The sequence below is a fragment of the Cetorhinus maximus genome, unplaced genomic scaffold (genome assembly GCF_964194155.1).
Source record: "Cetorhinus maximus unplaced genomic scaffold, sCetMax3.hap1.1 HAP1_SCAFFOLD_453, whole genome shotgun sequence".
Lineage (NCBI taxonomy): Eukaryota > Metazoa > Chordata > Chondrichthyes > Lamniformes > Cetorhinidae > Cetorhinus > Cetorhinus maximus.
Genome location: NW_027596397.1, coordinates 19622 through 35828, shown reverse-complemented (window position 1 = coordinate 35828; position 16207 = coordinate 19622). Strand labels below are relative to the sequence as shown.

Sequence of the window (16207 nt, the reverse complement as noted above, 5' to 3'; positions counted from 1 at the left end):
CAGTACTGGCAACAAGGTCGGGGATCATCACTGCTCATCTCGCACCGTAGGAGGAACTTTGGTACAGCACGGACAGTGTCGAATGCGACACGCAACGGGGAATGATAAATTAACAGTAGGAGAACAAGTGCTTTCAAAATGTAGTAAGGGTTTGCTTCAGATCCAGCATGGGAGGTCCTCCACTACCCAGCCACTCCCACCTCTACTTTCACAGTCTGAGTAGAGATAATTGAAGCCCCTCAAACCACACTGACTGACCCATCTTGTCCGACTATGCATCCAGGACCGGCGAATGGTTTGGTACTGGTTAATCAGAAGTTTTGTATGATAATGTACACCATGAGCTGGTACCCATAGTCTAGAATGTATCCGGTGTCGTCCTGCCCCAATGGTGCTCAACGCATACCCAAGCACTCTATACGGCTCTGACGCGCCAGTTGATGACTGAAGCAGTTCAGTTCAATGGCGAGGTGCGATCAGGCTTGGGAGGGAACCGCGTTAAGTGCAGCCTGATAAATGATGCCACTATGATATTCAAATTAGGGACATCATTGGTTAATCCAAAGTCTGGCTACCGTGCTCGAAAGTCATGCGGGGACTATCAATAAATTAACTGAAATAGGGAAAAATATTTCAGACGAAGCAAGCAGAAATGCTGTATGCAACGCCTATGGATCTTGGGCACTGGAACAAGCCCGAGAAAATTTAAGACAGACTAAAGAAGGAGTAGTCCCTTTATGGGTAACTAATGAGCATTTATTGAATCTCTCACGACACAAGAATCATGACTTGACCGGTTGCCAGCTCAGGGGTTTAACACCTGTATGTAGAATGAATGTTGAATGTAGAGTCAATAGTAATATGATAATAGGCATTGTATTAGTAATACCAGTCATACCTATGTCAATGACATAATCCAGGCAAGACGCCCACAGTGACTGCTGGTACGGGACCCGAGCCATGGTGTCCATTTGTACACCTACAAATGGACTTTATACAAATGCCTAAATGTATGGAATATAATTATGTTTTACTTCTAGTATGTTTGTTCTCGCGATGGGTGGAGGCGTATCCCACCCGAGGAAATGATGCTGTTGTTGTTGTAAAATTGTTGTTCATTTTACTGCTAAAGTGATAAAGGAACTGTCGAAGGCCTTACAATGCAACCATTACCTTTCCTGCCCATACCACTCCCAGTCTACTGGGGCGGTGGAAAGACAAAATGGTATTCTGAAAAACAACCTAAATTATGTGAAGAAACTGGGTTGAAATGGCCTGAAGCTCTACCCTTGGCACTCATGGCTATGCACTCTCACCCTAACCGTACCACCTCCCTCTCTCCTTATGAAGTTGTAATGGGATGTCCTATGCGCCTCCCAGTGACCCCACCCTTGTCTGCTAGGGAAATGGACATCCACGTTATGGATGAGGGATTGATTATATACTGTATAGTGCTCACTAATTCTCTCAAGAGCTTGCATATACAAGTAGTAGAAGCTCAGAAAAAGCCCACCATTGAAGACTGCCATCAATACCAGCCAGGGGACCTAGTCCTAGTAAAGACCTTCAGGAGAAAGAACTGTTTGGAACATCGATGGGAAGGGCGTTTCCAAGTCCTGCTCACCACCCATATGGCCGTAAAGGTTGAAGGACGCCCTTGCGGATCCACGCATCGCATGTCAAGCGGACGCTGACCTCGGACGGAAGTGCTTGTGCAAGAACTTTAACTGAGCCGTCAGAATGCTGACTCTGATTTGGATCCTGTTCTGCGTGGTCCTTGCTGGGGCATGGAATACCAATTCTGCGGTTCAACGAATGCAGGCGGTAGCCTCGCAAGTTAATTGGACTAAATGTTGGATTTGTACTCATTTTCCTCGATGCAAAACAGCAGCTGAATTGCATGAGAGGGTGGAAAGTACCCTACCTTGTGCTGCTAACAACTCGAACGGCCTTGAAGGTTAAAGGGAAGGAAGACTGGGTCCACACCACTCGCAAAAAAAACATTGTCCGGTAGTCCTATAACCGTCGATACCAGTGAACTAATTTGTATTATGTATTGGATACTGCTTCTTGCTATATTCTGTGAAGTATACCCAAAGGATTCTCACCCCAACACCTTTTTGCCTTAATGCTGCGCCTATGCTAGACAAGCAGGACAGGGCTCCTGTTGGATATGTGCCCAGACTCCCCAACATGGGGATGAGTCAAGCATCTATCAGGCAAAACCAATAACTGAGGAAGAAGTGAAGGATCTCACAAATTTCCACACCCAGTCAGATGATGCAGAATCCAATATGTTCAGGAGATGGTTCCGTCGCTCTCCACCTGCTAATGGGTGGAACTATACAGATCATGGGATAAGAATCAAGCCTCCTCAGGAGCCGATAAATGCCACCTGTTGGCGTTCGAACCTTGCAACCGGTACCTATAACCTAGGAAGCAGTAGTTGCAAAAACACCATATCTACTAGCCCTGGCAGTTATGACCCTCAAAATCCTCTAAATGGTACGTACTGGGTTTGTGGGGAAAAAGCATACTCCTGGCTGCCTGGGATGCCACAACTATCTTCCTTCTTTAATCAAGATAACGGAAGTTTGGGCAAGGGCGCTACCGCTCCCACCTGGAGTGGTTACTGCTACCTAGCATATTTGAATCCCTATCTTCGCTTATAAGTAAATTAGATATTCCCCGCATCAGCGTCTATATCGCCGTGACATCTCGGAATCTGAACGATTCTGGATGATTGCTATCCCCTCTTATGGAGCTGCTCGTATTTCCCGAGAGATTATCAACCTGGCAGCTGCACTTGAAAAAATTGCTAATTCAACGGCTGATGCTTTGATTGAGACACATAAACACATTTCAGCTACCGCTACAGAAATGACAGCCTTACGCCTGACCGCCTTACAAAATAGAATGGCCCTTGATTTCCTCCTAGCTGAAAAAGGTGGCACTTGTGCCATGATAGGTTCAGAGTGCTGCACTTATGTGCCTGATGTTTATGAGAACATTACTAACCTGGGACAGCATGTTATGGAAAAAGTGCAAGAAATAAAGAAAGTTGGGGAAAGATTGAGTAATTTTTATAACAAGGATTCCTGGTGGGCTACAGTAATGGGGTGGTTCTCCGGTTGGGGAAGTTGGCTGCTGTATGTTTTAATTGGGTTGGTCATAGCATGTGTTATAGAGTGTTGTGCATGGGTTGCTCTACGAATTTGCTGTTTCCAGGTTATTAACAGTGTCTCTACTGGATTAGGAGGAGCTCCAGTTGTCCCTGAAATGATGCGCTCTGGTCCCAGTGAGGCCCACTGGTAGGAAGTGAAAGTTTACCCCGCCAGAGATCGGCCTTTTTCTTATGGTTATGAACCCCCTTATGATAATGAAGATACTGTTCCTCATTGGTATTAATCTAGAAGATTAACAAGGAGGGATTGTGGGAGAATAAAATACATCTACAGGATAACAAAGTGGTTAAACCATAGTGGAATAGTACAACGAAGTCTCCTGGCACCAGTAGCAGACAAACCTGCGCTGTCAGCTATTGTGAAGAAAGAAAAACAAGTATCATGAACAAACTACCAAGAGTCCTTGAAACAAAGTTAGGATGTCTGTTATCAGTACATGAGACAGGGCCTAGTCACGCTATCTGTTGTCTGTCCAGATGACTAGTCGCCAGATGGGCTACTCAAGGTTTTGTATAACTACTCAAGGTTTTTGTGTAATTATAAACTAAGACAGAACAATTGTATGCATGCCAAAGATAAAATTTCAATGTTATAAATTACGTACGCTTTCACTATAACTATGTGTGTACTCTGATGCTTCCTCAGAATGCCGGCTAGCTCCATTGTATGCTGCTGGGCTCTCCGTGATATCATGATTGAATAAAGACTTCTGAGACAAACCTCCTGGGTCTGAGTGTTCACTCCGTTTTCCACGACAACCTGCATACTAGCTTTCAACGATTCATGCGTGAGGACACCCAGATCTCTCTGCGCTGAAGCATTTCTGAAGTTTCTCTGCATTTAAATAATAGGTCGCCTTTATATTCTTCTGACCAAAATGGATAACCTCACACTTATCCACGTTAAACTCCATCTGCCAAATTTTGGCCGATTCACCTAACCTGTCCATATCCATTTGTAAACTTCTTATTTCTTCACTGCAACTTACTTTCCCACCTATTTTGGTGTCATCTGCAAATTTAGCTATGGTACCTTCTACTCCTGAATCCAAGTAAATAGTTGGGGCGCAAGGACCGAACCCTGTGGCACCCCACTAGTTACAGCTTGCCATCCACAAAAGACCCATTTATCCTGACTCTCTGCTTTCTGTTGGTTAGCCAAAGCTCTATACAAGCAAATATACTACCCTTAGCTCCGTGTGATCTTATCTTGAGTATTAATCTTTTGTGCGGCACCTTATCAAATGCCTTCTGGAAGTCCAGACATACTACATCTACAGGATCGCCATTATCCACTTTGCTTGTCACATCATCAAAGAACTCTAGCAATTTAGTCAAACACGATTTAGTCTTCATAAAGTCATGCTGACTCTGATGGATTGCATTTTGAATTGCATTTTAGGAAGGTAGTGAAGGCATTGGAGAGATTGCAGAAGATATTTACGAGTTTGGTTCCAGGGGCGAGGAAGTTGAGTTGTGAAGTAAGATTGGAGAAGTTGGGACTGTATTCCTTGGGGAAAAGAAGTCTGAGAGGAGACTTGATAGAGCTATTGAAAATCATGAGGGATCTGGAGAGAGTAGATAGGGAGAAACTGTTTGCACCGATGAAAGGATCGAGAAGGAGCGGGCACAGGTTTAAAGTAAGTAGCAGAAGAAGTAAAAGTGATAGGAGCAGCGAGTGGTCAGGGTCTGGAATGCACCGCCTGATAGCGTGGCGGAGGCAGGTTCAATTGAAGAGGGAATGAGATGATTATTTGAAAAGAAAGCATGTGCTGGGTTACGTGGAGAAGGCAGGAGAATGGCACGAAGTGATATGTTCATTGGGAGAGCTGGTGCAGTCACGAGGGGCGGAATGGGCTCCTTGTGCAGTGTAAGGATTGTGTGAATGTGGATGTAGACGTTTCCGAGTAGCTGTGTAAAGTGTGTGAGCTTTGAGGTGTGAGTTTTGATTGTTGCTGTATCAGCAGCAGCAGCAGCGGGCGGGAGCGGCAGCAGAGAGCTGGTTGAAAATCTTGTGAGGCGAAAGGTGCAGCTGAGAGAGTGTTTGAGAGGTGTATTTGCAAGTGAAAGATATTTTTGTATGAGTGAGGTAGAGTGTTTGTGAAATGAGAGTGCTGTCTGTGAGCGTTGGGTGAGCGTGCGTGTTTTTTGTGTGTAGCTGGTGCGGGTGAGTGAGAAAGAAAGAAAGTTGGGATTTGAAACATGTGCATGTTGAAAAGTAAAGAAAGCAGATGTTTGTAAGAAACTATTTTTAGCATTGAAAATCCCCTGGAAAGGGGTGGTGCACCATTCCAAGATATACTGCAATACCGGGTCGATGCGTGGAGTGGACGGAGCAAGCCCCTATTCCATCTCCCTGCTCCAAAAATCAATTTAATATATGGTCCCCAGATAAGGGACGTATCAGATATTAAACTGATAAGAACAGATTTTTTTTTTTTTTTTTGCAAAAATATACTTTATTCATAAAATATCTTCAATTACATTCCAAACCATTTCAAAAACACCATTACAAGGGTACAATCCGGTTAAACTTTTACATAATGTATCACCAGGTGCATCAGTACAAACAATATTACAATCATTTACAGCCTTGAATTTTGAGCTGCAAAGCGTGAGGGGCTCTAAACAGTTCCCAGTCTCTCGGTGCGCTGTGGCAGAATGGTCTTAGACAGCGACCCTTCCCCATTGCACCTTTGCGGCAGCTGCCCCAAGCTTTAGTGCGTCCCTCAGCACGTAGTCCTGGTCTTTGGATTGTGCCAGTCCGCAACAATCGGTCGGGGACAACTCTTTGTGCTGGAAGACCAACAAGTTGCGGGCAGACCAAAGCGCGTCTTTCACCGAGTTGATGATCCTCCAGCTGCAGTTGATGTTTGTCTCGGTGTGTGTCCCTGGGAACAGCCCGTAGAGCACAGAGTCCTGTGTCACAGAACTGCTCGGGATGAACCTCGACAGCAACCACTGCATCTCTCTCCAGACATTCTTTGCAAAGGCACTATCCACAAGGAGGTGAACAACGGTCTCTTCCCCACCACAGCCACCTTGAGGGCAAGGTGCAGAGGGGGTGAGAGGCCTGGCGTGTAGGAAGGATCTGACGGGGAGGGCCTTTCTCACCACCAGCCAAGCTACGTCTTGGTGCTTGTTGGAAAGTTCTGGCGATGAGGCATTCTGCCAAATGACTTTGACAGTCTGCTAGAGGAACCATCCCACAGGGTCCACCCTCTCCTTTTCCCTCAGGGCCTCTAGGACGTTACGTGCTGACCACTGCCTGAAGGACTTGTGGTCAAAGGTGTTTTTCTGCATAAATTTTTCCACGAGGGACAGGTGGTACGGCACGGTCCAACTACTTGGAGCGTTCCGCGGCAGCGTGGCCAGACCCATCCTTCGCAACACCGGGTTCAGGTAGAACCTCAGCACGCAGTGACACTTGGTGTTTGCGTACTGAGGGTCTACGCACCGCTTGATGCAGCCACACACAAAGGTGGCCATCAGTATGTGGGCGATGTTGGGCACGTTTTTTCCCCCTTTACCTAGAGGCTTGTACATCGCGTCCCTGCGGACACGATCCATTTTCGACCTCCAGATAAAGCGGAAGATGGCTCGAGTGATCGCCATCGCGCAGGAGTCTGGAATGGGCCAGACCTGCGCCACGTACAGCAACAGCGAGAGTGCCTCACACCTGATGACCAGGTTCTTACCCGCAATGGAGAGAGAGCGTCGCTCCCACATGCCCAGTTTCCTTTTCACCATAGCCACCGCTCCTTCCAGTTTATAACGCATGCCCTGGTCCCTCCGAACCATATCCCCAGCACCTTCAGGCCCTCAGCCCTGACAGTGAAGGGGACAAAGGATCGGTCCGCCCAGTTCCCAAAGTACATGGCCTCGCTCTTCCCACGATTTACCTTGGCTCCCGAGGCCAGTTCGAACTGGTCGCAGATGTGGATCAGTCTGCGCACCGACAGCGGATCCGAGCAGAAGACTGCGACGTCGTCCATGTACAGGGAGACTTTTACCTGAGTGCCTCCACTGCCTGGGATCGTCACTCCTCTTATGCCCGGATCCTTCCTGATGGACTCGGCAAAGGGTTCTATGCAACACACGAAAAGAACAGGCGAGAGAGGACAGCCCTCCCTGACTCCAGATTTAATCGGAAAGCTATCTGTTTCCCACCCATTTATTGAGACTGCGCTACTGATGTTAGTGTAGAGCAAAAATAAAAACAAAAAGCTAAAAGCTACTGCGGATGCTGGAAATCCAAAACAAAATAAAAACAGAATTACCTGGAAAAACTCAGCAAGTCTGGCAGCATCGGCGGAGAAGAAATCAGTCAACGTTTCGAGCCCTCATGGCCCTTCAGCAGAACTGAAGCATAGTTTCAACAAGGGAGAAATATAAATTGGTTTAAGGTGGGTGGGGGGGAAGAGACACATTGAGGGTGTGGTGTGAGCAGATAATCAAAAGATGTCAGAGACAAAAGGGTCAAAGAGGTGTTGAAGGTGGTGGTCTTTGTCTGAGAAAAGTGCTAATTAAGAATGCAAGACAGGATATTCAAAGTACAGCTCTAGTGGGGGTGGGGTGGAAAGACTAAAGGTTTTAGTTTTAGATTTAAAAATAATGGAAATAGGTGGGGAAAGAAGAATCTATATAGATTATTGAAAAAAAAAAAGGCGGGTGGGGGGGGGGAAAGAAACGGGGTGGGGATGGGGGGAGGGGGAGTTTAAGATCTAAAGTTGTTGAATTCAATATTCAGCCCAGAAGGCTGTAAAGTGCCTAGTCGGAAGATGAGGTGCTGTTCCTCCAGTTTGCGTTGGGCTTCACTGGAACAATGCAGCAAGCCAAGGACAGACATGTGGGCAAGAGAACAGGGTGGAGTGTTAAAATGGCAAGCGACAGGGAGGTTTGGGTCTTTCTTGCGGACAGACCGCAGGTGTTCCGCAAAACGGTCGCCCAGTTTGCGTTTGGTCTCTCCAATGTAGAGGAGACCGCATTGGGAGCAACGAATGCAGTAGACTAAGTTAGGGGAAATGCAAGTGAAATGCTGCTTCACTTGAAAGGAGTGTTTGGGCCCTTGGACGGTGAGGAGAGAGGAAGTGAAGGGGCAGGTGTTGCATCTTCTGCGTGGGCATGGGGAGGTGCCATAAGTGGGGGTTGAGGAGTAGGGGGTGATGGAGGAGTGGACCAGGGTGTCCCGGAGGGAACGATCCCTACGGAATGCTGTCAAGGGGGGTGAAGGGAAGATGTGTTTGGTGGTGGCATCATGCTGGAGTTGGCGGAAATGGCGGAGGATGATCCTTTGAATGCGGAGGCTGGTGGGGTGATAAGTGAGGACAAGGGGGACCCTATCATGTTTCTGGGAAGGAGGAGAAGGCGTGAGGGAGGATGCGCGGGATATGGGCCGGACACGGTTGAGGGCCCTGTCAACGACCGTGGATGGAAAACCTCGGTTAAGGAAGAAGGAGGACATGTCCGAGGAGCTGTTTTTGAAGGTAGCGTCATCAGAACAGATGCGACGGAGGCGAAGGAACTGAGAGAATGGGATGGAGTCTTTACAGGAAGCGGGGTGTGAGGAGCTGTAGTCGAGGTAGCTGTGGGAGTCGGTAGGCTTGTAATGGATATTGGTGGACAGTCTATCATCAGAAATTGAGACAGAGAGGTCAAGGAAGGGAAGAGAAGTGTCAGAGATGGACCATGTGAAGATGATGGAGGGGTGGAGATTGGAAGCAAAATTAATAAATTTTTCCAGGTCCCGACGAGAGCATGAAGCAGCACCGAAGTAATCATCGATGTACCGGAGAAAGAGTTGTGGGAGGGGGCCGGAGTAGGACTGGAACATGGAATGTTCCACATACCCCATAAAGAGACAGGCATAGCTGGGGCCCATGCGGGTACCCATAGCCACACCTTTTATTTGGAGGAAGTGAGAGGAGTTAAAGGAGAAATTGTTCAGTGTGAGAACAAGTTCAGCCAGACAGAGGAGAGTAGTGGTGGATGGGGATTGTTGGGGCCTCTGTTCAAGGAAGAAGCTAAGGGCCCTCAGACCATCCTGGTGGGGGATGGAGGTGTAGAGGGATTGGACATCCATGGTGAAGAGGAAGCGGTTGGGGCCAGGGAACTGGAAATTGTTGATGTGACGTAAGGTGTCAGAGGAATCACGGATGTAGGTGGGAAGGGACTGGACAAGGGGAGAGAGAAGGGAGTCAAGATAATGAGAAATGAGTTCCGTGGGGCAGGAACAGGCTGACGCGATCGGTCTGCCAGGACAGTTCTGTTTGTGGATTTTGGGTAGGAGGTAGAAGCAGGCCGTCCGAGGTTGGGCGACTATCAAGTTGGAAGCTGTGGGAGGAAGATCTCCAGAGGAGATGAGGTCAGTGACAGTCCTGGAAACAATGGCTTGATGTTCTGTGGTGGGGTCATGGTCCAGGGAGAGGTAGGAGGAAACGTCTGCGAGTTGACGCTCAGCCTCCGCGAGGTAGAGGTCAATGCGCCAGACAACAACAGTACCACCCTTGTCAGCGGGTTTGATGACAATGTTGGGGTTGGACCTGAGAGAACGGAGTGCAGTGAGTTCAGAGAGAGACAGATTAGAATGGGTGAGAGGAGCAGAGAAATTGAGACGGCTAATGTCACGCCGACAGTTCTCAATGAAAAGATCAAGAGAAGGTAAGAATCCAGAGGGAGGGGTCCAAGTGGAGGGAGAATATAGGAGGTGGGTAAAAGGATCCGTTGAACGGGGAGAGGACTCCTGCCCAAAGAAGTGAGCACGGAGACGAAGACGGCGGAAGAAGAGTTCAGCATCATGCCGAGCCCGAAATTCATTGAGATGAGGGCGTAAGGGTATGAAACTAAGTCCTTTGCTGAGCACTGAACGTTCAGCATCGGAGAGGGGAAGGTCAGGGGGTATAGTGAATACGCGGCTGGGGCTGGGATTGGAAGATGGGGTGAGGACGGAGGGACAAGCAGGGGTGGAGGGTCCCCGATGGGTGTTGGAGTCGATGAGTTGTTGGAGCTTGCGTTCCTTAGCACTTGAGAGAAAGAGAAAAAGTTTCTTGTTGAGGCGACGGATGAGGCGAAGAATAAAATGAAACTGGGGGCACGCGCAGCTTTGAAAAAGGGTGCGGCGGTGCTGCTGGAGGGAGAGGTCAAGTGTGTTCATATGGCGGCGCATGGCACTGAGTGTGGATCTCAGAATGCGACGGACACTTGAACACACTATGAACACACTTGACCTCTCCCTCCAGCAGCACCGCCGCACCCTTTTTCAAAGCTGCGCGTGCCCCCAGTTTCATTTTATTCTTCGCCTCATCCGTCGCCTCAACAAGAAACTTTTTCTCTTTCTCTCAAGTGCTAAGGAACGCAAGCTCCAACAACTCATCGACTCCAACACCCATCGGGGACCCTCCACCCCTGCTTGTCCCTCCGTCCTCACCCCATCTTCCAATCCCAGCCCCAGCCGCGTATTCACTATACCCCCTGACCTTCCCCTCTCCGATGCTGAACGTTCAGTGCTCAGCAAAGGACTTAGTTTCATACCCTTACGCCCTCATCTCAATGAATTTCGGGCTCGGCATGATGCTGAACTCTTCTTCCGCCGTCTTCGTCTCCGTGCTCACTTCTTTGGGCAGGAGTCCTCTCCCCGTTCAACGGATCCTTTTACCCACCTCCAATATTCTCCCTCCACTTGGACCCCTCCCTCTGTTTCTTACCTTCTCTTGATCTTTTCATTGAGAACTGTCGGCGTGACATTAGCCGTCTCAATTTCTCTGCTCCTCTCACCCATTCTAATCTGTCTCTCTCTGAACTCACTGCACTCCGTTCTCTCAGGTCCAACCCCAACATTGTCATCAAACCCGCTGACAAGGGTGGTACTGTTGTTGTCTGGCGCATTGACCTCTACCTCGCGGAGGCTGAGCGTCAACTCGCAGACGTTTCCTCCTACCTCTCCCTGGACCATGACCCCACCACAGAACATCAAGCCATTGTTTCCAGGACTGTCACTGACCTCATCTCCTCTGGAGATCTTCCTCCCACAGCTTCCAACTTGATAGTCGCCCAACCTCGGACGGCCCGCTTCTACCTCCTACCCAAAATCCACAAACAGAACTGTCCTGGCAGACCGATCGTGTCAGCCTGTTCCTGCCCCACGGAACTCATTTCTCATTATCTTGACTCCCTTCTCTCTCCCCTTGTCCAGTCCCTTCCCACCTACATCCGTGATTCCTCTGACACCTTACGTCACATCAACAATTTCCAGTTCCCTGGCCCCAACCGCTTCCTCTTCACCATGGATGTCCAATCCCTCTACACCTCCATCCCCCACCAGGATGGTCTGAGGGCCCTTAGCTTCTTCCTTGAACAGAGGCCCCAACAATCCCCATCCACCACTACTCTCCTCCGTCTGGCTGAACTTGTTCTCACACTGAACAATTTCTCCTTTAACTCCTCTCACTTCCTCCAAATAAAAGGTGTGGCTATGGGTACCCGCATGGGCCCCAGCTATGCCTGTCTCTTTATGGGGTATGTGGAACATTCCTTGTTCCAGTCCTACTCCGGCCCCCTCCCACAACTCTTTCTCCGGTACATCGATGATTACTTCGGTGCTGCTTCATGCTCTCGTCGGGACCTGGAAAAATTTATTAATTTTGCTTCCAATCTCCACCCCTCCATCATCTTCACATGGTCCATCTCTGACACTTCTCTTCCCTTCCTTGACCTCTCTGTCTCAATTTCTGATGATAGACTGTCCACCAATATCCATTACAAGCCTACCGACTCCCACAGCTACCTCGACTACAGCTCCTCACACCCCGCTTCCTGTAAAGACTCCATCCCATTCTCTCAGTTCCTTCGCCTCCGTCGCATCTGTTCTGATGACGCTACCTTCAAAAACAGCTCCTCGGACATGTCCTCCTTCTTCCTTAACCGAGGTTTTCCATCCACGGTCGTTGACAGGGCCCTCAACCGTGTCCGGCCCATATCCCGCGCATCCTCCCTCACGCCTTCTCCTCCTTCCCAGAAACATGATAGGGTCCCCCTTGTCCTCACTTATCACCCCACCAGCCTCCGCATTCAAAGGATCATCCTCCGCCATTTCCGCCAACTCCAGCATGATGCCACCACCAAACACATCTTCCCTTCACCCCCCTTGACAGCATTCCGTAGGGATCGTTCCCTCCGGGACACCCTGGTCCACTCCTCCATCACCCCCTACTCCTCAACCCCCACTTATGGCACCTCCCCATGCCCACGCAGAAGATGCAACACCTGCCCCTTCACTTCCTCTCTCCTCACCGTCCAAGGGCCCAAACACTCCTTTCAAGTGAAGCAGCATTTCACTTGCATTTCCCCTAACTTAGTCTACTGCATTCGTTGCTCCCAATGCGGTCTCCTCTACATTGGAGAGACCAAACGCAAACTGGGCGACCGTTTTGCGGAACACCTGCGGTCTGTCCGCAAGAAAGACCCAAACCTCCCTGTCGCTTGCCATTTTAACACTCCACCCTGTTCTCTTGCCCACATGTCTGTCCTTGGCTTGCTGCATTGTTCCAGTGAAGCCCAACGCAAACTGGAGGAACAGCACCTCATCTTCCGACTAGGCACTTTACAGCCTTCTGGGCTGAATATTGAATTCAACAACTTTAGATCTTAAACTCCCCCTCCCCCCATCCCCACCCCGTTTCTTTCCCCCCCCCCACCCGCCTTTTTTTTTTTCAATAATCTATATAGATTCTTCTTTCCCCACCTATTTCCATTATTTTTAAATCTAAAACTAAAACCTTTAGTCTTTCCACCCCACCCCCACTAGAGCTGTACTTTGAATATCCTGTCTTGCATTCTTAATTAGCACTTTTCTCAGACAAAGACCACCACCTTCAACACCTCTTTGACCCTTTTGTCTCTGACATCTTTTGATTATCTGCTCACACCACACCCTCAATGTGTCTCTTCCCCCCCACCCACCTTAAACCAATTTATATTTCTCCCTTGTTGAAACTATGCTTCAGTTCTGCTGAAGGGCCATGAGGGCTCGAAACGTTGACTGATTTCTTCTCCGCCGATGCTGCCAGACTTGCTGAGTTTTTCCAGGTAATTCTGTTTTTATTTTGTTTAGTGTAGAGCAGTTGGATCCAATTTAGAATTCCCTCCCCAAACCCCATTTTTGAGAGCACATCCACCATGTAGGTGTGCGATATTCTGTCAAAGGCCTTCTCCTGATCCAAGCTGATGAGGCAGGTATCCACACCCCTGTCCTGTACATAGGCAATCGTATCCCTGAGCAGCGCGAGGCTGTCAGAGATCTTCCAGCCTGGCACAGTGCAGGTCTGGTCAGGGTGAATCACCAATTCCACAGCGGATTTGACCCGATTGGCGATGACCATGGACAGAATCTTATAGTCAACATCCAACAGTGAAATGGGTCGCCAATTTCTAATTTCCTCCCTTGCCCCCTTGTGCTTGTAGATGAGGGTGATGATGCCTTTCCTCATGGATTCTGACATACTACCGGCCAGGAGCATACTCTCGTACACTCCTAGCAGGAAGGGCCGATCAAGTCCCACAGAGCCGAATACAACTCCGCCGGCAAGCCGTCGCTTCCGCGAGTTTTACTCTTCTCGAAGGACTCAAGGGCCTTAGTCAGTTCATCAGGAGTTAGCGGTATGTCCAGGCTCTCCCGCGTACTGTGGTCTAAGACCTCCGTGAGAAAGGACAGGAAGGACTGGGAGGCCGTGCTGTCCATCGGCTTCACGTCATACAATAGGGCATAAAAGGATTTGCTGATCCTCAAAATGTCGGACCGTGCTGACTTTACTGAGGCATCTTCTTCCTTCAGGCTGCTGATCACAGAGCTCTCTCTGTGTACCTTTTGGAAGAAGGAACGTGAGCACGTCTCATCCTGCTCCTCGGAGTGGACTCTGGAACGGAAGATGATCTTGGAGGCCTCCGAGGCAAAGAGCGAGGCTTGCTGGCTCTTCACCTCTTGGAGCTCCTCCTTGACATCGACCCCCATCGACTGCAGCCGGAGCAGATTCTGCATGTTTTTCTGGAGTCGGTAAATTTCCCTCTGTTCCTTTCTAGCTTTCCGGGTGCCTTTGAGGATGAAAAACCTCTTGATGTTTCCCTTGATCGCTTCCCACCAGTGTGTCAGGGACTCCAAGAGGGGTTTCACGGTTTTCCAACCTTTGTAATCCCTCTTGAGCTCCTCAATCTTCTCTGGGGTCAGCAGTTGCACATTTAGCTTCCATGCCCCCCTGCCCACCCTCAGGTCCTTCTCCAAGTGGCAGTCCGCCAGTAGGAGGCAGTGGTCAGAGAAGAACACCGGCTTGACGTCGGTGGATCTGACTGTGAATGCACGGGACTCAAACAGGAAGTCTATCCTGGAACGAATGGACCCGTCTGGCCACGACCAGGTGTATCTACGCTGCTCTCCGTCTGCAGGGTTGCTGAAGACGTCGTGCAGCTTGGCATCCTTAACTGTTTCCATCAGGGATCTGGACATAGCCTCCAATCTGCAGTCGGCCCTGCTGGATCGACCAGCCGCATCGATGATGCAGCTGAAGTCACCGCCCAGAATGACCGGCCTGGAGGTCGCCAGCGGCAGTGGGAGCTGCTGAAAAACCTCCAGCCGCTCAGCCCATTGTGCCGGGCCATACACGTTAATTAACCGGAGTGGAGCGTTCTTGTACATTATGTCATCTATGAGGAATCGCCTGCCCACCACCGCCTTAACCTCGGAGATGGTGAAGTTGCCTCCCCGCAGCAGAATACCCAGGCCGGAGGAACGAGCGTCATTTCCGCCCGACCAGATCGATGGACCATGGGACCACCATGGTGACCATTGCCTGTTGGAGCTGAACTGGATAACCTCACTTATCCACGTTAAACTCCATCTGCCAAATTTTGGCCCATTCACCTAACCTGTCCATATCCATTTGTAAATTTCTCATTTCTTCACTGCAACTTACTTTCCCACCTATTTTGGTGTCATCTGCAAATTTAGCTATGGTACCTTCTACTCCTGAATCCAAGTAAATAGTTGGGGCCCAAGGACCGAACCCTGTGGCACCCCACTAGTTAGAGCTTGCCATCCACAAAAGACCCATTTATCCTGACTCTCTGCTTTCTGTTGGTTAGCCAAAGCTCTATCCAAGCAAATATATTACCCTTAGCTCCGTGTGATCTTATCTTGTGTATTAATCTTTTGTGCGGCACCTTATCAAATGCCTTCTGGAAGTCCTACATACTACATCTACAGGATCGCCATTATCCACTTTGCTTGTCACATCTTCAAAGAACTCTAGCAATTTAGTCAAACACGATTTAGTCTTCATAAAGCCATGCTGACTCTGATGGATTTCATTTTGACTTGTATTTTAGGAAGGTAGTGAAGGCATTGGAGAGAGTGCAGAAGAGGTTTACGAGTTTGGTTCCAGGGGCGAGGAAGTTGAGTTATGAATTAAGATTGGTGAAGTTGGGACTGTATTCCTTGGGGAAAAGAAGTCTGAGAGGAGACTTGATAGAGCTATTGAAAATCATGAGGGATCTGGAGAGAGTAGATAGGGAGAAACTGTTTGCACCGATGAAAGGATTGAGAAGGAGCGGGCACAGGTTTAAAGTAAGTAGCAGAAGGAGCAAAAGTGATAGGAGCAACGAGTGGTCAGGGTCTGGAATGCACCGCCTGATAGCGTGGCGGAGGCAGGTTCAATTGAAGAGGGAATGAGATGATTTTTTGAAAAGAAAGCATGTGCTGGGTCACGTGGAGAAGGCAGGAGCATGGCACGAAGTGATATGTTCATTGGGAGAGCTGGTGCAGTCACGAGGGGCGGAATGGGCTCCTTGTGCAGTGTAAGGATTGTGTGAATGTGGATGTAGACGTTTCCGAGTAGCTGTGTAAAGTGTGTGAGCTTTGAGGTGTGAGTTTTGATTGTTGCTGTATCAGCAGCAGCAGCAGCGGGCGGGAGCGGAAGCAGAGAGCTGGTTGAAAATCTTGTGAGGCGAAAGGTGCAGCTGAGAGAGTGTTTGAGAGGT

At 49.1% G+C, this 16207-nt stretch overlaps 1 pseudogene; it reads right to left on the bottom strand.

The window, feature by feature from the left end:
• Nucleotides 1–5460: 5460 nt before the first annotated feature.
• LOC144673721 (U2 spliceosomal RNA) lies at nucleotides 5461–5640 on the bottom strand (annotated as a pseudogene).
• Nucleotides 5641–16207: the final 10567 nt, after the last annotated feature.